Source organism: Dipodomys merriami, unplaced genomic scaffold (assembly GCF_024711535.1).
Source record: "Dipodomys merriami isolate MVZ:Mamm:240054 unplaced genomic scaffold, mDipMer1.0.p SCAF_62, whole genome shotgun sequence".
Lineage (NCBI taxonomy): Eukaryota > Metazoa > Chordata > Mammalia > Rodentia > Heteromyidae > Dipodomys > Dipodomys merriami.
This window is the reverse complement of record NW_027206202.1, coordinates 2700985-2726025: the sequence shown is the minus strand read 5'-3', so window position 1 is coordinate 2726025 and position 25041 is coordinate 2700985. Positions and strand designations below refer to the sequence as shown.

General features: G+C 44.9%; 1 pseudogene; it reads right to left on the bottom strand.

The window, feature by feature from the left end:
- Window positions 1–20674: 20674 nt before the first annotated feature.
- Window positions 20675–21833, bottom strand: LOC138814899 (DNA/RNA-binding protein KIN17 pseudogene; annotated as a pseudogene).
- Between the last annotated feature and the right edge of the window lie 3208 nt (window positions 21834–25041).

The following is a 25041-nucleotide window of genomic DNA, read 5'->3' as shown; positions in this document are numbered from 1 at the left end:
ACATACAGATCTTAATGATACCTTTTGGTGAGTTTTGTCAAAATGCCTTCACCTGTGCAATGCAAATCCCATCAAGATACAGAACACAATGCAAATCCCATCAATGTAGAAACATCGGTTTCCCGCCCCCCTGCCCCTCGGGAGCCCCTCATGGGTGTTTAGCCCAAATCAAGACACAGAACATTTCCATTTCCTAAAGAGTTTTCCTTCAGTTTTTTTTTTTTTAATTTGGTGCCAGTCCTAGGGCTTGAACTCAGGGCCCTGAACTTTTTTGCTCAAGGCTGGCACTCTCATTTGAGCCACAGCGCCACTGCTGGCTTTTTGGTGGTTCATTGGAGGTAAGAGTCTCACAGATTTTCTTGTCTGGGCTGACTTCAAATATCTATTCTCTAGATCTCAGCCTCCTGAGAGGCGAGGATTACAGATATGAGTCACCAGGCTCTTTCTTGTTTCTTCACTTTGCTTCAAGACCATGTTTTACTTTACATATAATCAAAAACAATTTTTTAGAACAATTGAGCCTGGGATAATGAAGATTCAAGATATAAGAAAGTTGATCCTATTGAAGCATAGTCAGACACACACACACACACACACACACACACACACACACACAAGCTGGATACTGTTGGCTCACGCCTGTAATCCTAGCTACTCAGGAGGCTGAGATCTGAGGATTGCGGTTCAAAGCCAGGCCAGGCACGAAAATCCATGAGGCTCTTACCTCGAATAAACTACTCAGAAAAGTACTAGCCTTGAGCAAAAAAAGCTCAGAGACAGCACCCAGGCACTTGGTTTCAAGCCACATGACTGGCACAAAAAATTAATTTTATTAAATTTAAATATATATATATGCACATACATATTTATATGGACAAATGTATAATTTGGATGTGGTTACAACCATGTTTATCTACCATCATCGAATATTATTCTAAGCAAAGTTTCCATATAACTAAATTATCCCAGCAAACACTATCATTTCTTAAGGTTTGGACTATTTCCATATTAATAATTCTAAATATATATACTTACCCATCTTCAGCTCACAGTGGTTTTGTGCTTCCTTCCTTCCATCAAAGTGTGTGCTAGCCAGCTTCCTGTGACTAGGACAAACACCTGACACCATCAACTTACGAAGAAAACATGATTCATTTTGGCTCCTGTGGGTGAAGGGCACAGGGACCAGAGCTGTTCACCAGATCAGTAAGGAAGAGAGAGAGAAAGTGGAAGCCATTCTCCTTTGGTAGCATATCCCAATGACCTAAAGACCTCTCACCAGGCTCCACCTCTAAAGGTTCCACAACCTCCCTGTAGCACTGCTCTGGGAACACAACTTTAACAGCTGAGACTTCAGAGGTACGTTACAGACCCAAACTATAATATAGGTCCTGCCCCAGGACTACCAGGAGTTTTTTGTTTGGGGTTTTTGCTTTTTGTTGGTCATGGGGTTTGAACTCAGGGCTTGGGCTATCCCCGGGCTCTTTTGCTCAAGGCTAGCACTCTACCACTTTGAGCACCAGCGCCACTTCTGGTTTTCTGGTGGTTAATTGGAGATAAGCATCTCCTATACTTTCCTGCCCAGGCTGGCTTTGAACCACGATCATCAGATCTTGTTTTCATTGTTGTTGTTGTTGCTGTTTTTATTGTTGTGGTTGTTGTTGGTGGTGGTGGTGGTAATGGGGTGTGTGTGTGTGTTTGGGTGTTTTGCCAGTCCTGGGGCTTGAACTCAGGGCCTGGGCACTGTCCTTGATCTTCTTTTGCTCTCAGCACTCTACTACTTGAGCCACAGTACTACTCCTGACATTTTCTGTGGTACTGAAGAATTGAACCCAGGGCTTCATGCATGCTAGGCAAGCACTGTACCACTAAGACACATTCCCAGTGACCCAAACCCCCCCCCGCCTTTTTTTTTTTTAACAGATAGATTTGGTTTTGTCACCAGTTCAGGCTGGCTCTGAACTCCTGGGCTTAATGAACCTCCCTCTTCTCAGCCTACTGAATAGCTGTGACCGTAGACATCTGATCCATTGTCTTCTTTTTATGCCAGATCATCTGAGCAAACCAATGGCTAGCCTTGATAGGAAAGTGTCACTCCGGGCAGTGGTGGCTCACACCTGTAATCTTAGCTACTGAGAATGCTGAGACCTGAGGATTACAGTTCAAAGCCAGCCCGGGCAGGGAAAGTCCATGAGACTCTTATGTTCAATAAACCACTAGAAAACCAGAAGTTGCATGTGGCTCAGGTATAGAGTGCTCACCTTGAGCTGAAGAACTGAGGGACAGCGCCCAGGCCCAGAGTTCAAGCCCCACGACTGACAGGAAAAAAAAGAGAGAGAGAGAGAGAGAAAAGACAAGTGTCCAAAAACTAACTGCTGTGAGTAACAAGTCCATCAGAGCAGGGAAATTTAGGTAGCAGTTGCTGTACCTGCTCTCTCTCTCTTCTCAGGCCCCTGCTTTGAGGATTTCTTAGCTCTTGACTCTCAAAGTGACAGCAAACTTGCCAGGGAAAAGATCTCCAGATAAGATACAAGATGATAGTGATTTCCTGACCAAGTTAAAGCAAATCCATCCATGACTGAATTCAGAGCAAGCTAATCAAAACCATCAGGCTTGGAAGGAAGAGATTCTGAATCACGGTGGCTGTTCTTATCACACGAGAGTTGTTTTTTTTTTTCTTTTGTTGATTGTGGGGCTTGAACTCTGGGCTTGAGCGCTGTCCCTGTGCTCTTCAGCTCAAGGTAAGCACTCTACCACTTGATCCACAGTGCCACTTCCGGTTTTCTGGTGGTTTATTAGAGATAAGAGTCTCATGGATTTTTCTGCCCAGGCTGGCTTTGAACCACAATCCTCAGATCTCAGTCTCCTGAGTAGCTAGGATTACAGGTGTGAGCCACCGGCGCCCGGCTCACAGGAGAGTTTTCTGAACATGATCTTGCCAATGTCATCACTGGGCTGGTGGCTTCAGACCTCTAGCAGGTGAATCTAAGACCCTCCTGTTTAATAAAGTCTCCAGGGAACGTTTGAGATTCATTCACCTACTGCACATCTAACATTCTTTTGTGTACGCGTGTGTGTGTGTGTGTGTGTGTGTGTGTGTGTGTGTGTACTGGGGTTTGAACTCAGGAGCTGGGCACTATCCTTAAGCCTTCCTTGCTCAAGTCTGGAGCTCTACCACTTGAGCCACAGCTCTGATTCCAGCTTTTTGGTGGTTAATTGGAGATATGAATCTCACAAACTTCCCTGGCCAGCTGGCTTTGAACCTTGATCCTCAGATCTCAACCTTCTTTTTTTTTAAATAATTTTAATTGTTATTTTCCTTTTATTTTTATCAATATTACATTTATGTGATCAAACTCAGGGCCTCATGCATGCTGGGCAAGCACTCTACCAGTAAGCCACATTCCCTGCCCCCAGATGTCAACCTCCTAAGAAGCTAGGATTACAGGCATGAGCCACCAAGAGTTTTACCCTTCCCCAGGCTATTTCTTATTGACCAGAACTGAATCAATCAGCCACAGAGGAGTCTGGGTAAGTGAGTGAGTGTGAGCATTCATTTCTGGTATGAATGGGACTGGATTTGCCAATGAGCCTGTTTCTGGGGAGGACTAAGTTGCAGTCGGAGTAGGATGGATACAGGAGACACATCTTCAATATGGTGGGACACATCCAATCACCCGAGGGCCTGCATGGAATGGAAACAGAGAAAAGATGAATCAACCTCTGTCCTGGAGCTGGTGCATACTCCCAGGTCTCCTGATCTTGGACCTCAGAGCTGCAGACTTTCCAGCTTGGCTTTAACACCAGCATTTCTCTGGGCTCTTGGGCCTTCACCTCCTAAGACGGAGAAGCACATGAACAGAGGTTTAGTCTCTTGAGTCTTTAAGCCACATGTATTGGTCACCTTTACATTACTGTGACAAAACACCTGAGACCAACAACTTCAGAGAAGAAAGGTTACCTCCTTTTTTTTTTTTTGCAAGTCCTGGGGCTAGGACTCAGGGCCTGGGCACTGTGTCTGAGCTTCTTCTGCTAAAGGCTAGCACTCTACCACTCTACCAGCATTTTCTGTTTATGTGGTGTAGAGGAATCAAACCCAGGGCATCATGCATGCTAGGCAAGCACTCTATCACTAAGCCATCTTTCCCCCCCCCCCATCCTGGGGCTTGAACTTGTGACCTGGATGCTATCCCTGAGCCTCTTTGTGTTCAAGGCTAGCACTCTACCACTTGATCCACAGCACCACTTCCAGGTTTTTCTGAGTAATTTACTGGAGATAAGAGTCTCACAGACTTTCCTGTGCAGGCTGGCTTTGAACCGTGACCCTCAGATCTCAACCTCCTGAGTAGCTAGGATTACAGGTATGAGCCGCTGTTTCTCCTCTGAGAAGAAAGGTTTCTTTCTGCTCAGGGTTTGAGGTTTCAGCGCACAATCCCTTGATTCTGTTGTGTCTGAGCCAGGATGGGGCAAAGCATCATGGAGCACTGGGTGAGGAAAAGGGGAACTGGACAGGAAACTCTAAAGCTGAGCTGTGAGACCAGAAAAGGGTTAAGAGGTTGGAAGGCTGCCCAATCAGTACTTGGAAGGCTAAAAACTGGAAAACATGTCTTCATTATGCCTGGGCTGTAGTCTTCACCCCCAAAACAGTAACAGAGCCATTCATTCCCTCCCTCCCTCCCTCCCTCTCTCTCTCTCTCTCTCTCTCTCTCTCTCTCTCTCTCTCTCTCTCTCTCTCTCTCTCTCTCTCTCTCTCTCTCTCTCTCTCTCTCTCTCTTCTCTGTGTCTCTGTGTGTGTGTGTGTGTGTGTGTGTGTGTGTATGTATGTTTTCTCTCTATGATTATAAATAACCAGATGGATGCCTTGTTTTCTGCATTCACCCATGGTAACCCTTCCCCATCCTAAACCTAATAAAGAAGCTTGCTTATGAAAACCTGGAGTTCAAAAGCTGGTGAGCACTCAATCCCCTGGTCCCTGCTTTCTTTCCTCTCTTTCTCTCTCTGACTTTTCTCATTTCTTCAGCTCCGGTTGAGTGGTCCAGGTTGCAGGTAACAACAGAGCTGCACACCTCACGGCAGCCAGGAAGCTGAGAGACTCAGAGAAAGAGTCTGGGAACAGAGCATCACCATAAAGGCGCATGCCCAGTGACAGCTTCCTCCCCCCAGGCCACACCCCCACAAGACCCCTACCCGGCCAGGCCACACCCCCTGACAGGGTGTGTGTGTGTTGAGTGATGGCTTCCTCTCCCAGGCCACACCCCACCAGGCCCCCTACCACTGCCAGGCCACACCCCCTGACAGGGTATGTGTGTTGAGTTTTGTCAGTCATGGGGCTCGAACTCAGGGCCTGGCTGCTGTCCCTGAGCTCTTTCACTCAAGGCCAGTGCTCTACCACTTTGAGCCACAGGTGCCACTTCCAGTTTTCTGGTGGTTCCTTGGAGATAAGTGTCTCACAGCCTTTCCTGCTCAGGCTGGCTTTAAACTGAGATCATGGGATCTTCAGGCATACCTCTCCTGAATAGCTAGGATAACAGGCGTGAGCCACCGGAACCTGTTTTGAGGTTTAAGGGGTCAAAAAAAATGCTAGATGTAGGCACCCCCAAGGGAAGCTTAGGAGGCACATCTGAGCCTGAGAGAAAGGACAGGAGCAGAGCTAGAGATCAATGACCCTACAAAGCCGACACTGAAAATCAACCACCAAACCCTCCCCTGGACAAAGGCTTGGAAAAGCCTGCATCCAGATGCTCTGAGAGGAGCCCTCTGGGAGGAGCTGGGCAGGAGAAGGAAGATCTAGGGAAAAACACTCACAGACTTAAATACCTCCTGGCCATTGCCATTAGAAGGAGTCAGGGACTGGTGGCTCACGACTGTAATCCAAGCTAGACAAAGAGGCTAAGATCTGAGCATCACTATTCAAAGCCAACTAAGGAAGGGAAGTCTGTGAGACTCTTATCTCCAATTAATTACCAAAACACCAGGTGTGGACGTGTGGCTCAAGTGGTAGAGCAATAACCTTGAGCACAAAAGCTCAGGGAGGGTTGGGAAGGTGGCTCAGTGGTAGAGCACTTGCCTTGCATGCGTGAGGCCCTGGGTTCGATTCCTCAGCACCACATAAGCAGGAAAAAAAAAGCCGGAAGTGGTACTGTGGCTCAAGTGGTAGAGTGCTAGCCTTGAGCTGAAGGGCTGAGGGACAGCGCCCAGGCCCAGAGTTCAGGCCCCACGATCGGACCAAAAAAAAAGCTCAGGGACAGCACCCAGGCTCTGAGTTCAAACCCTAGGACTGACACACACACACACACACACACACACACACACACACACACACACACACACACACAAAATGGTGAGTGGAGAGGTAAGGGAAAAGCAATCAGAATTAAATGTGTGTGTGTGCACGTGTGCACAGGCATATGTGTGCACAGACATACACACACACACGTACTCGGGCTTTAACTTAAGGCCTGGGTGCTGTCCCTTAGCTTTTTCACTCAAGGCTGATTTTCTACCACTAGAACCACAGCTCCACTTCTGGTTTTCTGGTGGTTAATTGGAGATAAGAGTCGCATGGACAGATTTCTGCCCAGGCTGGCTTTGAACTGTGATCCTCAGATCTCAGCCTCTTGAGTAGCTAGGATGACAGGCATGTGAGAAGACAATACACCCCTCACTTTTTAGCTTATTTTGACCCATAGAGCCAAAAGTACGGAGCGCTGTATAAAGGTACAAAAGGACCATGCCAGTTACCCCAGGGACCAGTGGTTCTTGTGGTAAAAGTACACCATACGTTGGTCTTTCCCACGAAATGTTTTGTAGCCCACAGAATTAACCTGAAACAGAAGAAGCAGAGCCCATCCCCCACCCCATTTCTCAGTACCACACGAGGCTAGAGTCTCCAGCACAAGACAGCTCATCATAGACCAAAACCAAGTTAGCAATGCTGACGAATAACTGGCTATACACAGCGTGCCCTCTGCCAGCCAACAGCAGACCGAAACCAAAGTGATCACATGACCACGTTACCCATAGGTGCCCAAGGATTAATGAGCCAGGCTAAAGAGTGCAGACTGAATGGAAAGTTGGCCTGAGAATTTCATTCTTCATTTCCCCAAGCATTCACCCACTGAGTCATACCACCAGCCTGGTGCTTGCTTGCTTCCTGTTCTCTCTCTCTGTCTCTCTGTCTCTCTCTCTTCTTTTTTTTTCTTTCTTTCTTTTTGGTAGGTTGTGGGGCTTGAACTCAGGACCTGAGTGCTGTCCCTGAGTTTTTTTGTTCAAGGCTAGCACTCTACCACTTGAGCCACAGCACCACTTCCAGTTTTTCTGGTGGTTCATTGGAGGTAAGAATCTCACAGACTTTCCTGCCTGGGCTGGCTTTGAACTGCAATCCCCAAATCTCAGCCTCCTGAGTAGCTAGCATGATAGGCGTGAGCCACCGGCACCTGGCTCTGGTGCTTTCTTTTACAAGTGTTTATCCTCTTCTCTATATGTCAGCAGCAGAACTCATGAGGCCAAACACATGCTAACAGGAAAAGGTGTGTTGCTGTCTTTGGCTTGGTAGGCAGCCAGCAATCTGAGAGGAAAATGGATTCACCGAGAGCCCTCTCACCAGGGTTACCTGTTCCTCAAGAGACTAAGATTCTACCCTGGCCCTAATACTTTCTGACTGCAGGTTTTCACAATATTCTACACAGGTGAATACTTACAGCTGCTGAAACCAGACTATTCCATGAAATATTAAATATCCCATAGAGTCTTTCTTTTCTTTTTTGCTGTCATGGAGCTTGAACTCTGGGCCTGGGCGCTCTTCCCTCTCCCATAGAGTCTTACCAGGAACCACTGGCTCACGCTTGGAATTCTAACTACTCAGGAGACTGAGACCTGGGGGTCGTGGTCTGAGGCTACCTTTGGCCAAAGAGTCTGAGAGATTCCATCTTCCAATATAACCAGCCAGAAAGCAGGGCCAGAAGTGTGCCTCAGATCGTAGAGCCCCAGCCATAAGCAAAGAAGCCCAAGAAGTTGCGTGGCCCTGAGTTTAAGACTCAGTACTGGCACACACACACACACACACACACACACACACACACACACACACACACAGCCTTTCTCATAAAGCCACTCCATATCTAACAACACAGTGTTCCCAGATAAGGCATCTCAGGGTTAGGGCAGAACTTGAACAACACAGTCACCAAGGCCCCTTGTGAGGGGGAGCTTTGTTCACCCCGCACTCCTGCTGCAGGGGGGACGTCAACAGCGCCAAGTTTCTCCTGCTCTCATGACAGTGTCCCAAATCTCGCTTTCTCTTTTTATTCAAGAGGAAAATCTTTCCCAGAAGTTTCCTTCCAAGATCCCATTTACCTAAGCCTGGCTGGCAAAGGAGGCTGGGAAGGTGAGCCATCTGGCCTTTCCCTTCACCTGCGATGCTGCTCAACCACCACCTGAGACCTCAAATGGAGGTAATGGGAAGACAAGAACCAGAGAACCACCAGGTGTGCGCATGCGCAGTGATGGGTTTTCCCCCCCCTTTGGCGCATGCGCTGTGCAGTGCAGATGGCAGTCTTGTGGACCCGTTCTGGGTGCGCGCATGCGCAGTGCTGTTTTGGGCGGGCATGCACTGTGCGGTACACATGCGTGGTGCGGACGTGTGCTCTGTGTGCACATGCTCTGGGCAATGCTAGTGTGTTGCGTGTGTGTGTGTGTGTACACATGGCCAGTGGTGCAATTATTCAAGAACAGGCTCGTTTCCCCCACTTCATTTTATAGGCCAGGAAATGGAGGTATGGACAGGTGCTAACAATCTTGCCCTTGACCCCAGTGAGAAAGGGCCCAGAGTTGGGTGAGCCTTAGGAGATCAAGTTCGATGAAGCCCGTCCTCCTTGGCCTCAAAAGACCAGAGTTCAGAGGAAGGCCCAGGCAGGGAGATGCAGCCAAACCCAGTGAGGTCAGCGCTAATCCCCAGCATTAGGGTGTGCCCCAGGAAAACCCAAGGGCCTCTGCCTCCCCGCCCCTCCCCAGGGCCAGCCAGGGTAACAGGACTCCGTTTCTAGGAAAACCAACCTGGCAATGAGCCACTGGAGAACAGTGTTTGGAAGAGTGTTCGGGGAATCTTCCTCCCCCCGACCCCAGCAAAGCAGGACTAATATGGGCAGGGTGCCTACTGCAGATGAATAATCAGAACTGCCCAGCACCACCAGAGTCGGGCTGTTTCTGATGGCCCCTGGATCCTGCTAGAAGCCCAGAGAGTCAGGCAGGCAGACCCCAGCAAACCACTGTGATATAGTCCTGTAGCCAAGTCTGGGACAGTATAACTTGCTTGGCCTCAAACTTCACTTTATCTGAAATGACAAATTCTTACTACATGTCGCACATTTCGGGAGAAATCCAGCCCCACATTATTGTTGCAAGCGCAGGTTGGTGGAAAGGCAGACAACATCACCACTGCCCGTGTTCTCAGAGAAGGAATTCAGGGAAAGCCCCCATAAGGGCAAAGGGTCATCAGAGCAGGGTAATGAAGGATGAAGAGGAGTTCACCAGGCAAAGAAACCAGCCCTTCTCCTTCTCGCAGCTGAATTTATAACAAGGGAGAAATGGCTCAGAAGTCAGGAGAGGAAATATTTTCATCCTGGGGCAAGGAAGACCACACATTTCAAAAGCAGAACCCACAGGGTGTGGGTGACTCATGCCTGTAATCCTGTCTACGCAGGAGGCTGGCAGGAGGCTGAAAACTGAGGATCGTGGTTCCAAGCCAGCCTTGGCAGGAAAGTCCCTGAGACTCTTATCTCCAATGAACCACCGGAAAACCAGAATTGAAGCTGTCACTCAAAGTGATAGAGTGCTAGCCTTGAGCAAAATAGCTCAGGGACAGTGCCCAGGCCCTGAGTTCAAGTTCCACAACCAACAAATAAATAAAGAATTAAAACATAGCATTCCCCAACCAGTTTCCTTGTTCCCTTTGCAATGCTTTCTTTACTATATATTATTTAACATTAATCATCCGTGTGTGTGTGTGTGTGTGTGTGTGTGTGTGTGTGTGTGTGTGTGTGTGCTGGGGCTTGAACTCAGGTCCTAGATGCTGCCCATGAGCTTTTGTGCTCAAGGCTAGTGCTCTACTACTTGAGCCACAGCTCCACTTCTGGTTGTTTTTTGGTGGGTCATTGGAAATAGAGTCTGCCTTTGAATCATGATCCTCAGATCTCAGCCTTCAAAGTAGCTACAATTACAGACTAGTGCCCAGCAACTTACATTTTATCAACCACTCAACATCTTTTCATTATTTCCCCCCAAACAGCTGATTATAAATATCTTCCAACATACCAAAAAAGTGGAAGAATTTTATGATGAATATAATTTCACCATCTACATGGTACGGTTACTACGGCTGTTTAAATTATTTAAAAGTATGATTTTCATAAGTACAATTGAGCATTTGTGGGGTCCAGCCCTGTGGTTTTGGAGGTGTTGGGGGTGGACGCTATGGCCTTGTCTACTCTAGACAAGTGCTCTGTTCGTGATCTGCACCCTACCTGTTAGCCTCCAGTTCCAGGCAGGGGCAAGAGTGTTGGCAAGCACAATTAAGTTGCCAGTACACCAAGCAATGCAGACTATTCAGTCCCAAGCTTCTCCCATGCCCTTTGCCACTGACCTTTCTTCTCACCCTTGACCTTTGACAACCACTGGTCTATTTTCTGTCCCTATACTTTGTCATATAAATAGATTCCTATGTCTTTTGTATCTGGAGTCTGGCTTCTTGCATAATGCATAAGGCTTAAAGCATGTCAGACTCAGGCATGATGCGTGCTGGGCTGTGAGATCCTTCCCTCCTATCCTGGGCAGCCTTCCCGTGTGCTGTAGACACTGGCTAACCAATGGACCTCACAAATGTTTCTGTCTGTTAGTAATTATGAAGATGGAAACAGTACCTATTCACAGATAGATGTTGGGGTAAGAAGTATAAGTTTTCATTTCTCTGGGATAAACACACTTCTGAGTTGGAAGGGAGCAGATTTAACTGCATATATATGTATCTGTATACATATATATCACATACATACACACACACATATATATATATAAGTATGTATATATACATTCACTCAGTACAAGGGCACAGCAGATAGGATTACATGGGATTACAAATCCAATTCAAAGTTTATTCACATAGACACTAAACTAGAAAGACAACCAACAGACAGGGAGAAGATCTTTACCAGCATCCAACACAAACCTAATATCCAAAATATACAAGGAGCTCAAAAACTAACCCTTCCCAAAGCTAATAAACCAATCATTAAATGGTCAAAAGAGCTAAGGAGAGACTTCTCAGAAGAAGAGGTAAGAATGGCAAAGAAACTCACGAAGAGGGGCTGGGAAGGTGGCTCAGTGGTAGAGTGCTTGCCTTGCATGCATGAGCCCTGGGTTCGATTCCTCAGCACCACATAAGCAGAAAAAGCCAGAAACGGGGCTGAGGCTCAAGTGGTAGAGTGCTAGCCTTGAGCTGAAGAGCTCAGGGATGGCACCCAGGCCCAGAGTTCAGGCCCCACGACCAACAAAAAAAGAAAGAGAGAGGAGAGAAAGAAAGACCAAAAGAAAGACCAAAAGAAAGAAAGAAAGACCGAAAGAAAGGAAGAAAGAAAGACCGAAAGAAAGTGCCGCGGACCGGGTTCTGTCGGGGCGACGGAGGACACCTAAGGGAGGAACCTGGAATAGGTGGGGAGATGGCAAACAGACAACTCACACACAAGAGGAGTGGATGCTGAGTGCTGAGTGCGATTTAATGCAGAGGATAGCAACCTTTTATAACAGAAGTCTCATGAGAAAGGGCAAAAGGTTACACAATCTTGCTGCATGGCTTCTTTCTTGGGTGGTCACCAGCTGGGCACCTGATAGGCATTTGTCTTCGGCTTATCTCTAAGGAATACAATGGGTTTGGGTTTCGATGTTTGTCACCAATTAACCATTACCTATTTTTATAGAGGCCTTAACTTTCCCATAAGATCTTTCCTGTCTCTTCTTTAATAGTAAACTTTAAGGAGACCTAGCAATTCTCTTAGTAAATAGCAGGAAATTCTCTCTCCTAAATAATTATCTCAGCAATTGCCATACATTCTTTCTGTTTTAGCTGAGCCTATAGCTTCTTGTAAATCCCTTACAAATAATTCCTTCTGCTGAAGTGACTTTGTGAAACCCCCAATACTTTTATATTTACTTATAACTTGTCTCCTAGCCTCCATAAGAGGGGTTTCAGGTTAGCACTTAACTCTGGTGAGTTAGTCATATTTTTAAGACACTCATCAGATATTGGAGTCGTCAACACTCTTAAGAGAGAGCTTTGAATAAGGGAACGTTGACAATGAGCAAGTACAAAAAGCAGTAGAAGCAGTAAAAGATTAACAGGCACTCTTATGAGGGAAGAAAGACAGAAACACATCTTTTCCCAGGGGTTTGCCAGCCTTTTTCCAGGAGTAGGCCTCTTAGAAGCCCTATTCTCCGAGGTAGACTTCGGTGAAGTCCCAAAACTTGGAGATAGGTTTCTGTAAAGCCCCATTCTCTGAGGTAGACTTTGGTGAAGTCCCAAAACTCAGAGATAGGTCTCTGAAGCCCCTATCATGGTCTGATAGATGGTTTCCCATGCTAAGCAGACTCTACTGGGGTCGGCGTGGCATTTGCCCCTTTTTTTTTTTTTTTTTTTTTTTCACCAGTCCTGACTCCGTGTATCAGTTAACTCAATTTTATGCCAGCTGTACTTGTAAGCTCCAATTTTAAGACATACTCATACCATTTGCGACATACTTAAACTTTCTGAGGTTTGTCTTAAAGACAATCCTTACTTTTCAAATTTCCCCAATTTTTTTTCCAAGGCTTTCTTTACTTCCTTCTTTCTTTACAATTCCTTTCCCAAGGCTTTCTTTACCACCCTCTTTCTTTACAATCCCTTGAGCATCTTTGTGGCTGGAGTTTAAAACTGCCCAATTTTCCTTTAGCTTGCGGAACCTTTATCTTAGAACAGCCTTAAGGCACCACTGTGATGCAGAAGCTTGCTAGATTTTAAGGCTAAGAGTATTACCTCCATTGATAACACACTCAGGTTATTACCATATCAGAGTCAAACTAGGCTGAGACCCTAGAGTGGATTTTCAGTCACTATGCACTGAAGTGCCTAAGACAAGCAAGCCAGTGATATCCATGTCCCCAATATCCACTGTGGGAAGAGAGAGGATTTCTGGATATCTTCCAAAAGAATGTCCCACAAGATTTTAGATTTAGCAGCAGTCAACCAGGAAGCAGACTCAGGTGATGGAATCAGGCAGGAGTTTTTCCAGGTGGCTGTCAGGCCGTCGTTGAACTTTACCCATTAGGGTATGCAGCAACAGCAGCAGCAGCAGCAACCGCAACAGCCAGGTCTCTCAGTGGCTCCAAGGGACTGTCACACCTCATGTTGGGCTGTAAATTCCTATACAGACTGGTTAAGGATACATTGTATAGGCTTGGCAGGCTTTGATCCTGCTGGTTTTTAAGATCTTTAAACAATAGCTCAGGACAATTTACTAAAACCACAACCTTTTTTACTAACCAGATATTTTTGTAAATCTTAGTCTTGTAATCATCTCTGACAGATGCAGTTTCCACACCTTGAACACCTACAACAGTTAACACTATTTTTTATGCCTTCTTCTTTTTTTTTTTTATTTTATTTTATCTATTTTGCCTCATTTCTCCAAAATTTCTGACTCTGGACCCTTGATCTTAAAATGGGGGTAGAAGGGCGAAGGTCAATCTTCTGTAACTTCTTCAAGCTGACTTTAGGGGCGTTGATCTTACCTAGCCAGGAACCTATAACCTTAGCCTATTTTACAAAGAGGCTATCAGGGTTAGATGTCATTAAGAACAATATTTAACTTTTGACAACTGCACAGACCTTTTCTCCGGCTACAGCAGTGTAGCTTGTTTAGTACTCTGGTTTGTAAAAGCATCTTTCTAGATGGCTTAGGAATGTGATCTCTAATGATCCCAAATAATGCCTAAGTTACCTTTGCAGGCCTTTAGACAGATATCAATAGAAACACTCTCTCAGGTTTACAAACTTTTTCCTGGGCAGATGAATTTCATGTAACTAGTGTCAGCTCAATAGTTACTGCCAATTAGAGCTTTTGGCACATAAAGGGGTTGAGATTTAAACTATCCCCCACATTTTATAACATTAGCTTTTTACTATCACAGAGGTCTGGCAAGTTCCTGTCCCTTACAAGGTAGTCATGAACATTAGGCATGCTTTCAAACTATCTTCCTATGACCTCCCGGCTCTGACCAGTTTTGAAGGGCCACGCACAAATGACTCTAGGATCTGACATTTCTGCCATCCAAGCAGTGGCTTTACTGCCTCTGGATGCTCTTCCATTGCTTTTGTCCCAGGAGTGTCTTCTTCACATTGGGATAAATGCCTCATTGGCATTTTCCTTAGCTGGTTGCTGGACTCAAACTTGGGGCCTGAGCACTGTCCCTCAGCTCTACAGCTTAAGGCTAGCACTCTGCCGCTTTGAGTCCCAGACTCGGGGCTTGAATGCTGTCCCCTAACTCTTCAGTCCAGGGCTAGTACTCTGCCACTGTGAGTCTCGAGCTTGGGGCTTGAGTACTGTCCCCCGACTCTTTAGTCCAGGGCTAGTACTCTGCTGGCTGAATAGAGGTGACAGTCTCACAGGGACTTTTCTGTGCCCGGGCTGGCTTTGAACCAGTTTGCAGATCAGTGAGTCTTACAAAAGGCCATTTTACTCCAATTGAAAGCAACAAGGTGGTCAACAAAGAAGTAGCTTTTAAGCATGCTCTTACCTGAAACTTATTAAGAGTCAAAGTTACATCTGACAACTTGTAAGAATCCTCTGTGCTTTGCTCTGGTCTTTGCTGGAAACTTAAAAAACAACCTATAAGAGCAAACTAGAATAGCAATTATTTTGGTAATCCTAATTTTTTTCTTTGTGCACATTGAGGCCAATGTTAAGAACAATTTTACATTTAAACTTTATATCCAAAAATCCATTCCTAATTTTTTTAAACCTCTTATTAATCACCTTTAATATTTTATACTTTAGTTTTTATTTGCATATGAAAAGATCCCTTGAAATCTTGAGGCCAAGTGTCACTCATTGCCTCTTGGTTGCTTGTTTTAAAACAGATACACATTAAGATTTTTTAACTCAAATGACAATTTTTCCTTAATGCAAGAATTACAGTCACCTTTACTATATCACGAAGCTAGACTTAACACCTTTATAACTTTTAAAAACATCCTAATTGTAGAACATAATTGAAAGTAAGCCATATTATAGAAATAACTTTTTGCCCTCTTTTTAAGGCCTTCCTAATTTTAATGTTAACACATCCAAGGGGAAGTTTTTCCAGTACTAATCAGATCATCACACCACTCATTTTAACCATCATGTTTTCAGTGTCTATCTGCAGGGAAAAGAGACAGAACAATGATGGGCCACTTGGCCCCTCCTATGGAATGGCCACACACTCAATCTGACTCTTTAGGGTTAGATGAACTGCGTTTGTGCCAGTTTGCCTCACCATGCGTGGACTCCTCCCAGGGCCTGTCCCACTGCATGACCAGCTGAACTGCACTTCTGCTTGTTCACCCCTTACCCCTAAAGATAGGTCTTCTGTTGGTTTCTAAGTTTTTCCCCGTCTCTTCTCTTGGTTCTCAAATGAAATACAGTTTTAGATAGACAGAACAGGTAACATCTTTGACAGTGTTAAACTAACCTTTACATTTAAAATTTTAATATTTATCCCAAATTTTAGCCAAGGGAATTAGATCGCAAACAGCCAATGCATTTTTGTTAAGCCAGATAACTTGATTACAGTATAAACAGTCTTATGCATTTTAAAACATTAGTCTTTAAAATACCAGATTTTCTAATTTGTAAGTTAAAGAATCTTTAAAAAGCCATTTAAAACAATGTGAAGTTTTTTTTTTTTTTTTTAAATTTTGGTAATGTCCAAACCTCATAACCTTTTGTTTTCTTTTTTTTTTTCTTTTTTTTTTTCTTTTTTTTTTTGGGGGGGGGGTCCGGTCGTGGGGCCACAGCACCACAGCACCACTTCCGGCTTTTTTTTTTTCTTTTGCTTATGTGGTGCTGAGGAATCGAACCCAGAGCCTCATGAATGCAAGGCAAGTGCTCTACCACTGAGCCACCTTCCCAGCCCCATCAAACCTCATAACCTTTTGAATTTTAAATTTAAACTCACCCAATTGTTACAGCATGCTGACAATTCTTATCTTTGAACACGTTCACAGACACACACAAAACACTTACACAGATCTTAAAGCGTGCAAAAATCAAAATCAGTTGTACATACACCTTTTAAAGTTTTTAAACAAAAATTTAAGACAGTATTCCTTTTAAACTAGATACCTTTGTTGGGCTTCATTTTCCCAGAGCTTGCTTGTTAGCAAGGCAATTCACTAATTAGTCTTTTGGATCTCTGTGCTGTTCTCATTCAGCAAGCTGAATCCAGAGTCTGCTGAGTGAGCCTGTCACACTCACCCAAATCTTCCCTACCTCAGAAGACATAAAACGAACACACACACTAAACAAGACAAACAAGTGGCCACAAAGACAAAATCAGGTCTCAGTGAATGGGATGACATCTCACCACTTACCAGGGGACTAGAACCCCCTCTACCCGATCTCGAGGACAGCCCCACCCAGGGGTCCAGGGGACGTCTCCCACTGGCCCTGCTGGCAGTCTTATAGCGCGTCCGCCAAGACTCTCCGCCAGCCCCAAGACCACACCTGCAGGCTTTCACCATTCCTGAAATATGAAAGTTGTATCAAATGATCTAATTGTTTCTTATTCTCTTGGGGAGGGGCTGGTTGCCCCTCTGCCCGTTTTTTGTTTCCTCTGGAAGGAGGAGTTCCCTCTTTATGGAACTTAGATTTACATTCACTTTTTCAATGGTTCCCTTTTTCCTGTGGGAACCAAGGATTAGTTTGTTCTCCCACTCCTGCTGTGGAGGCTTTAGTGCCTCGTGCTTTTAGCATATGTTTTAAAATAGAGACAAACTATCCTTATTTTTAGAAGATGAACTCCCCATGATTTACTCGTTATCTTTCTCAGTCACAACTGAGGGGCCTGCAGCACCCCAACGAGCTTCTGACTACTATTCCAGGTGAAAAGAAAAGAAAGAGAGAGAGAGAGATGCTTACCTCCCAAGGTTCCTTGACTGAAGAAACTGCTTCGTGCCCCGCTCTGAGCCCCACGTTGGGCGCCACCTGCCGCGGACCGGGTTCTGTCGGGGCGACGGAGGACACCTAAGGGAGGAACCTGGAATAGGTGGGGAGATGGCAAACAGACAACTCACACACAAGAGGAGTGGATGCTGAGTGCTGAGTGCGATTTAATGCAGAGGATAGCAACCTTTTATAACAGAAGTCTCATGAGAAAGGGCAAAAGGTTACACAATCTTGCTGCATGGCTTCTTTCTTGGGTGGTCACCAGCTGGGCACCTGATAGGCATTTGTCTTCGGCTTATCTCTAAGGAATACAATGGGTTTGGGTTTCGATGTTTGTCACCAATTAACCATTACCTATTTTTATAGAGGCCTTAACTTTCCCATAAGATCTTTCCTGTCTCTTCTTTAATAGTAAACTTTAAGGAGACCTAGCAATTCTCTTAGTAAATAGCAGGAAATTCTCTCTCCTAAATAATTATCTCAGCAATTGCCATACATTCTTTCTGTTTTAGCTGAGCCTATAGCTTCTTGTAAATCCCTTACAAATAATTCCTTCTGCTGAAGTGACTTTGTGAAACCCCCAATACTTTTATATTTACTTATAACTTGTCTCCTAGCCTCCATAAGAGGGGTTTCAGGTTAGCACTTAACTCTGGTGAGTTAGTCATATTTTTAAGACACTCATCAGATATTGGAGTCGTCAACACTCTTAAGAGAGAGCTTTGAATAAGGGAACGTTGACAATGAGCAAGTACAAAAAGCAGTAGAAGCAGTAAAAGATTAACAGGCACTCTTATGAGGGAAGAAAGACAGAAACACATCTTTTCCCAGGGGTTTGCCAGCCTTTTTCCAGGAGTAGGCCTCTTAGAAGCCCTATTCTCCGAGGTAGACTTCGGTGAAGTCCCAAAACTTGGAGATAGGTTTCTGTAAAGCCCCATTCTCTGAGGTAGACTTTGGTGAAGTCCCAAAACTCAGAGATAGGTCTCTGAAGCCCCTATCATGGTCTGATAGATGGTTTCCCATGCTAAGCAGACTCTACTGGGGTCGGCGTGGCAAGAAAGAAAAGCAAACAAGCTCATCATTCCCGGCCATCAAGGAAATGCAAATCAAAACAACTCTGAGACTCCATCTCATCCCAGTTAGATTAGCCAATATTGTGAATTGAATTGGAACAACACATGTTGGTGGGGATTGGGGGAAAAGGAACCCCACTGCACTGTTGGTGGGAATGTAAACTAGTGCCAGCACTGTGGACAGCAGTACTGGGTGGGGAGGAGGAGAAGAAAGGAAGGAAGGGGGGGCGGGGAAACCCACATTTACCAAACAGCCATGTTATTTTGCATTCCTGTAAGTAATGTGCAGGCATTCCAGTTATTTTGAACTGAGTCACTACCTGCTTTTGTCAGTAGTTTTTAATTGAAATCATTCTAATTATTTCATTGGCTTTTTGTCTGTTTTTGTGCAGGTCCTGTGCTTGAACTCAGGACCAGGGCACTGTTCCTTAGCACTTTTTTTCCCATCAGTTGTGGGCCTGGCCGCTGTCCCTGAGCTCTTCAGCTCAAGGCTAGTGTTCTACCACTTGAGCCACAGTACCACTTTTGGCTTTTTCTGCTTATGTAGTCCTGAGGAATCGAACCCAAGGCCTCATGCATGCAAGGCAAGCACTCTACCACCAAGCCACCTTCCCAGCCCCTCCCTGAGCTTTTTGCTCAAAGCTATCATTCTACAAGTTAATTGAAGAGAAGAGTCTCACAAACTTTCCTGCTTGGTTTGGCTTCAAACTGCAATCCTCAGATCTCAGTCTCTTGAATAGCTAGGATTACAGGCATGGGCTACCGGTACCTAGCTTTTCTTTTTCTTTTAATAGAAAAATTTACATACAATGCAACACAGATAAACCTTTTGGTGAGTTCTGACAAAATGTCTTCACCTGTGCAATGCAAATCCTATCAAGATATAGAACATCCACCATGCCCCCCCCCAAAGAGGCCCTTCGTGGGTATTTATTTTTGTACATTTATTTCTGACAAGTGCATGTGCCCGTGTAACCTTGGCCCAAATCAAGATACAGAACATTTCCTCTTCTAAACGGCTTTCTTTTAGTTCCTCTGTGTGTGTGTGTGTGTGTGTGTGTGTGTGTGTGTGTGTGTGTGTGTGTGTGTTAGTCCTGGGGCTTGAACTCAAGGCCTGGACACTGTCCCTAAGCTCTTTTGCTCAAGGCTAGCCCTCTACCACTTGAACCACAGTGCTGCTTCTGGCTTTTGGATGGCTCATTGGAGATAACAGTCTCACCAATGTTTCTGCTTGGCTGGCTATTGAACCTCCATCCTCAGATCTCAGCCTCCTGAGTAGCTAGAACTATAAGATGGAGCCACCAGCACCTGGATGTTCTTTCATTTCTTTTTCTTTTCCTTTCATTTTTTTTTTTTGTCGGTCATGGGACTTGAACTCTGGGCCTGAGTGCTGTCCCTCAGCTCTTCAGCTCAAGGCTAGCATGCTACCACTTGAGCCACAGCGCCACTTCCATTTTCTGGTGGTTTATTGGAGATGAGTCTCCTGGACTTTCCTGCCCAGGCTGACTTTGAACGTGATCCTCAGATCTCAGCCTCCTGAGTAGCTAGGATGACAGGTGTGAGCCACTGGCGCCTGGCCATCTTTTTCTTTTTTTACATAAGCCACTTTACAACATTCTTTAATGAAGATTAAAAAAATCATCAAGGAATTATTACAAAGAAAAGCAACAAGGAGGCTGGGAAGGTGGCTCAGTGGTAGAGCGCTTGCCTTGCATGGATGAGGCCCTGGGTCTGATTCCTCACATAAGCAGAAAAAGCCAGAGATGGCACTGTGGCTCAAGTGGTAGAGCACTGCGCTGAAGAGCTCAGGGACAGCGTCCAGGCCCAGAATTCAGGCTCCACAAATGACAAAAAAAAAAAAAAAAAAAAAAAAAGAAAAAAAGAAAAGAAAAGAAAAGAAAAGGAAAGAAAAGAAGGAGAGAAAAGAAAAGCAACAAGGACAAAAATTATAGTTGTGGTACTTCAGGGCACATAATTAAAATTTTCTGTATACAGTAATATTTAAATAAAACCATTTTGTGTGTCGGTCATGGGGCTTGAACTCTGGGCCTGAGCACCGTCCCTCAGCTCTTCAGCTCAAGGCTAGCACTATACCACTTGAGCTACAGCGCCACTTCTGGTTTTCTGGTGGTTTATTGGAGATAAGAGTTTCACGGACTTTCCTCCAAGCTGGCTTTGAAACATGATCCTCAGATCTCACTCGGCCTCTTGAGCAGCTAGGATTACAGGTGTGAGCCACTGGCGCCCAGCAAGAAACCATTTGTTTTATACAAAAGAAATAACCTTAATAAAGTAGAGTCTCACAATGCTTTGGCAAATGTCAATTTGATGCTTTAGAGTCATTTTGGTGTATTGTTCACACATTTTCAATTAGGCAAGTTTAGATATGTCTTCATATCAAATTCCTTCAACTCTTTGTCCTCTTAAAGGCCCAGTTTTGATGGTGATGGTGGCTGAAAGGTCTTCTCTTTGATAGTTTCCAGAGTGGCTTCATTGCCTCTGTAGCCTCCATTTAAAATGAGAATTCTTTTTCCTGGTGCCGGAATGACTGTCTCTAAATGAGTCTGGTCCAAGTTTCAGCTTATCTCCAGAATCAATCATCTTTACAACAGCTGTATACTTGTCAATTACTTCCTTCAAAATACCCTTTTCCTTATGATATTTATCTCCGAGTTTTTTTGGTTATAATCTTTACAGTGATTTCAGGCTGCAGCCGGTGGTCAGTTCAAGACGTTCTTCTCTTCAATCTCCCTGATTTCATCCAGTGCAGATTTCTTTTTCCTCTTTTTCTTTAGCCAGCACTGAGCTCTGGGAAGAGGCTTTTCACTTGACAGATGCTGCACTCCCCAATATTTTCAGGGCACTTAGCCCCAAGGAACTTGATTTGGAAGATATTCCTGCTGAACTGCACGCTCCTTTATTCAGACGAAATGTGACTTTCTCGTCATCGTTTTCTCTGCTGAATTCCAAGAAAACAGGGGTCTCCTGCTCTTTCCCTTCCAAACCTCGTCTCACTTGCTCTTCAATAAGCTTAGTAGATTTTTCTTCATCATTGAGGTCCTGCTTCTGCTGCTTCTCTAGCTCCAGTGGCCACCGAATGGTCTCTGGGTCCCTGTCTATGTACTGAATGTACCAGCCTCTCAGGGTCTCATCCACTTTGCACAAGCCTTCCCTGCCCAGCCACTTGGTAAAGTCGGTCAGCGTTTCCCACTGAGTGGCATTCATGTGGATGTGCCCACGGTGCCTGACATACTCGTTGTAGATGATGTTGTAGTGCACTCTCCTGGTACCAAAGCACCTCCTGAGAAGTTCTAGAAAGTCGTTTCTAAATGCCTCTGAAAAACAATCCATAAAGGGTTGAGGATTTTCTGAAGCCAGCAACAGTTGTCTCTCATGAGATGCAGACAGACAATGACACTTGAAGCCATTATCGTCCCGTTTCTGGCACATCTGGCAATACCAGCACAAGTCCTTTGGATTTGATTCTGTTGACAATGGCTTTGGGAGTTAGAAACTCTGACTTCCCCATCACAACCACCGCAGCAACCACCACAGCTACCAACCACCTTCAGGATGAAGTGGGTTTTAAATCAGATATTGTAGTAGTCAGACAATGTTAGCATGGCTTAAAGACTGGTAAGACTAGATGCAGGCCTAAGAGAAACAAGTAGGATGGTGCCAGTCAGAGATAATGAGTGCCACAGTAAAACCAGAGTGGTTACAAGATATTTTAGGTGGAGAATCACATGGTTGATTGGATTATATGGGCAGGGAATGAAAAGAGGTGCTTCAAACCCCTCCCACATAATTAATTGGATTGTCTGTATCAAATACTGGAGAAAGGGGGAAACCTGCCTGTAAGGTATGCCCCAGGCCATGAAGGTCCTGGCCTCCCTACCTCTTGGCTAAGTCTCCTCCCAGTACCTGTGTCTCCTAGGTAACTACACACCTGGAGGCAGCCACCTCCCCCTCTAAGGTCATATTCTTGAGCTGGCCCCCATCAAACCTCTCATCTAAGGCCCTGAGGTCACATTCCCCCTGACCCCCCATGTGGCTACACCTTCCCTCACCTGGATGCATTTCTCCCCACTCCTTCCCTACTTAAACCCAGGTGATACTTCGGCTCCCCTCTCTGGCCATGTGCTTCTCCACCATGTATGGTGGGGCAGCATTTCGATAATACAATAAAGTTTTCTTCCTGCCTGAACAGCTCATGGTATTCTCTTCAACTACCTATTTAACTTACCTAACAATGCCTGTCTTGAGGCATTGTGGGCTTGGAGCAGCTTTTCCAGGCTCTCTGACTCAGGCCAAGACTTTGCAGCTCTAGAGAAACTGATTTTCACTGCACATGCTGTAATCCCACAAGGGATTAAAGTGGAACAGGGCATACAGCCATTGCTAGGGCCACGTTCAAGGGGACAACCTTGCCATTGCTGGACACAGACTTTACAAGGGAGGCAAAAATGAATGGAATTCATTTCCTGATTGTTTCCAAGCCTTAGTCTCCACACTTGCACACTTGTTACCACTGTCTCCCCTGCCTCTTCCTTTAATTTAGCCTGCCTCATTTTTTTGGTCAGTCATGGGGCTTGAACTTTTGGCCTGTGCACTGTCCTTCAGCTCTTCAGCTCAAGGCTAGCACTCTACCATTTGAGCCACAGCACCACTTCTGGTTTTCTGGTGGTTTATTGCAGATAAGAGTCTCATGGACTTTCCTGCCTGGGCTGGCTTTGAACTGCAATCCTCAGCCTCCTGAGTAGCTAGGATTACAGGCGTGAGCCACCAGCACCAGGCCTTATCCTGCCCCATTTTAAAAAATGACTCTGGTCCCTTGATCTTAATGGAGGGTGGGATGATGGGCAAATATCTATCTTCTGTAGCTTCTTCAGGCTGACCCAGAGGCCAGCCAAAAATCTGCAACCTTAGCCTATTTTACCAAGAGGTTGCCAGGATGAGATGTCATTAAGAACAATATTTTACTCCAAACTGAAAATTATATGCAACATTTAACTTTTATCAACTGCACAGACCTTTTCTTGGGCTACAGCAGCATAGCCTGTCTAGCACTCTGGTTTGCAAAAGCATTTTTCTGGCTGGCTGAGGAAAGCTAATCTCTAGTGACCCTAACAATGCCTAAGTTACCTGTGCAGGCATTTAGACAGATCTCAATAGGGAGACAATCTCAGGTCCACAAATTTTCCTTTCCTAAACAAGTGAATTTATGTGGCTGGTGCCAGCCCAAAAGTCACTGTCAATTAGGCCTTTGAGCAGACACTGGTGGGTTGGGATTTAAACTATCCTCCCATTTGACAACCTTAGCTTGTTACTACCCACTATCACAGATGACTGGCAAGTTCCTGCAGTTACCAAGTAGGCAGACATGGGCATTAGAAAGGCATGCTTACAAACTATCTTTCCATGAACTCCAGACTCTGATCAATTTTTGAAGGGCCAAGCATGAGTGACTCAAGGATCTGACACCATCTCTGTCATCTGAACAGTGGATTGTAACTGTCTCTGGATGCTCCACCATTGCCAGGGTCCCAGGAGTTCCTTTCTACATGCTGGGATAAATGTACAAACATTTAGGACAATTTTATTTTTAAACTCCTTTTGTCTAGGAAGCCAGCCACTCTCCACTACTTCCCAAATTTTTACAAAGAGGGCACCATTTTTTAATCCCTTTTTCCAAAGCCACCTTGTTTTGCATTTAAATGACCCTTTGATATACTGGATAACACATCCATTACCTTTTGGCCATCAGTTTAAAATGGCCATTTTTTTTTCTGTAGTCTGTCATCTTTAGGAAATTTTTTTAGCTCAAATAGAAGATTTTCTTTAATGTAAGAATTATAAGTACTAGCACTATACCAAGAATCCAGCTTAGCATCTTTGCTTTCTTTTTTTTTTTTGTCAGTCATGGGTCTTGAACTCTGGGCCTGGATGCCGTCCCTCAGCTCTTCAGCTCAAGGCTATTGCTCTACCACTTGAGCCACAGCACCACTTCCGGTTTTCTGAGTGGTTTATTATAAGAGTCTCATGGACTTCCCTGCCTGGGCTGGCTTTGAACTGTAATCCTCAAATCTCACCCTGCTGAGTAGCTAGGATTACAAGCATGAGCCACCAGCACCCAGCCATCTTTGCTTTTTGAAAAACAGATCCAAGTGCAAAATAGCATAGAAATCAAATCAAATTACATAAACTCTTTTTAAACTCCTTTAAGACTTTTCCATTTTTTTCTTAATATATATTTTTTTATCTTAAAGATACTGTACAGAGGGGTGACAGTTACATGAGCAAGGTAATGAGTCCCTTTCCTATAGAGCATTGTTACACCCTCCTTTATTTTTCCCCTACCATCCCTTTCCTTCCCACCTCCCCCACTCCTCCCTCCTCCCTTCCTCCCCACCTCCCTCCACAAAATTGTAAAGTTCACTTTCAACATACTGTCTTGTACATCTCATTGTTACAATGGGTCATCCTGTACTCTTATTTCAGCATTTTGTTATTTCCCTTCCCCTCACCAAATTAGAAAAATGTATATACAAGATGCAGGACACCGGAATCAAATACACTTGACAGCAGGGGTGGTACCATGGGGGAAGAACATACAAAGAAAAAAAATCACCTCATTCATTATAAGTACATTTCTATCTTGGGGTTCATTTCACTTAGCATCAGGTTATATGGTCATATATGTACATAGCTTTGACCTCTTCTAAAGCTCTTCCAAT